Genomic DNA, 2,500 nt, shown 5'->3' with positions numbered 1-2,500 from the left:
TAAGTAAATATTCAAAATTTTATACATAAGTAACACATTATATATATACAATATGTAACACATTCTAATATACATATAGTATACACATTTTATATATACATAGTAACACATTATAAAACATATATGTAACACATTTATATAGAAAAAATGTTTAACATTTACATAAATATATATATATATAAAATTTAAAATATATATACATAATTGAATTAAAAATGTCATAAAGTTATATGGGTGGGGGTGGGGAAGGGTGTGTGAATGTGGGGGGTGGGTGGTGGTGTGTGTGGGGGGGTGGTGTGGGTGTGGGGGTGTGTGTGGGTGTGTGTGTGGGTGGGGGGTGGGTGGGGGGAGTGTGTGGTGGAGTGTGGGGTGAGGTGGTGGGTGAGTGTTGGGTATAAGATAAGCAGGGGGTAAAGAGATAGCGATTTTTTTCAAAATGGAAGTAGGTTAGATAAAGTATTAGGGGGAAATAAAATAATATACACAAAAACAAAAATAAAACATACAGTACTCACCCTCACACTCAACCACACCCCACCAAACATACAACAGACATACATACATACATAGAAAAAAAGAAGAATAGAAAGGGGGAAAAAAGGGAAAGAAAAAAAAGAAAAAACCCAAAAAGAATGAAGAGAAGAAATAAGAAAAGAAAAGGGCCCAAGAAAAAAAGAAGAGAAGAAAGAAACCCCAGAAAAAAAAGAGAAAGCCAAAAAAAAAAAAGGGTAAAAAAAGAGAAAAAAAGAGAAAAAATAGACCGAAAAAAAGAATAGAAGAAAAAGAAAAAATAAAACCGAAAAAAATAAGAAGGAAAAGAAGATGAGGAAAAAAGAAGAAAGAAGAGAGGAAAGAAGAGAAGAAGAGAGATGAAAAATAAGAGAAAGGAGAGAGAAAAGAAAAAATAAGAGAAAAGGGGAAAACCAAGAAAAAAAAGAGAAAAGAGAAGAAGAGAACCGAAAAATAGAAAAAAGAAAAAAAACCAAAAATAATAATAAAAGATAAAAATAATAAATAAAAAGAATAAATTTTTTAAAAGAAAAATAAAATAAAAAAAAAATAAAACCGAGATATAATTAAAAATAAAAATAGAAAATAATAAGTAAAATAATATTAAAAGAAGAGAGAAAAGTTAAAGATAATAACCGAAAAAAAAATATAATAAAAATAGATAGAATAGTAATATATATAAAATTAATAGATATAAGAGAATATAGAGTTGATAAACCAAATTAAAGGGTAAATATATAATAAGAAAAAAAAATAATAAGGTAGAATAAAAAGAAAAAGAAAGAATATACCTTTTGATAGAATTATATAGAAGAAAAAATTTAAAATAATAGAAAATATAGAAAATTTAAAAAATAAAATTTAGAAAATATAAGATAATATTTTATATATATAAAAATATATAATATAATATAAATATAGAATAAAAATATATAGATATATATATATTTTATATAGATATTTATAATATTACCATATAAATAATAATATAATTATATAATAAAATATATTATATATTATTAATTAATATAGATTATATATATAAAATTAATTTTAATTTAAAAAATTAATAATATAAAAAAATATAATTTTAAGGTAATTTAAATATATAAATTATATAATTTTATATAAAAATATAGGAATATAAAATATTATAAATTATATATAAAATAAAAATATATATAAAATATATAATAGATAGAATATAATATATAATATAATAAATAAAATTTTTATACTTTTTATATAATAAATTTTTTAATTAAATATATATATAAATATTATATATAATATATAAAATATATATATATATATATATTATATATAGGATAATTTTATAATATATATATATATATATCTATATAATATATAGGTATATATAATATATATAATATAATATATGATCTATATATATATATGGGTGTATTTTATAATATATATAATAAATAATAATATGGGTATATATATATATAATATATATATATATATAAATATAATTTAGTATGTATGTAGTATGTATGTAGTGAGTGTGAGTGAGGTGAGTGTGAGGTGATAATGTATTTATTATATATGTTTATATGTGTATAATTTAATTTTATTAAAATTTTAAAATAACATATTTTATATAACCATATACATATTTCACATATATAAAAAGCATAAATACGGGCATGTTTACATATATACACAATGCTTATACATATTTTATACACAAACATCACACACACACACACTCACACACACACTCACACACACACACTCACAACACCCCCTCACACACACTCAAAACACACACACACAACACACACACACACACACACACAAAACAAACCAAAAAACACACAAACACACACACAAAACCCCACACAAAACACACATTTACACACACCACATTACACACACACAACACACAACATATAGCATATATATAGACAGTATATATCAATATATGTATATATATATATATATTATATATATTTTATATATATAT

The sequence above is a fragment of the Penaeus monodon genome, chromosome 11 (genome assembly GCF_015228065.2).
Source record: "Penaeus monodon isolate SGIC_2016 chromosome 11, NSTDA_Pmon_1, whole genome shotgun sequence".
Lineage (NCBI taxonomy): Eukaryota > Metazoa > Arthropoda > Malacostraca > Decapoda > Penaeidae > Penaeus > Penaeus monodon.
The sequence above is the reverse complement of the archived record's forward strand: the minus strand, read 5'-3'. Positions refer to the sequence as shown.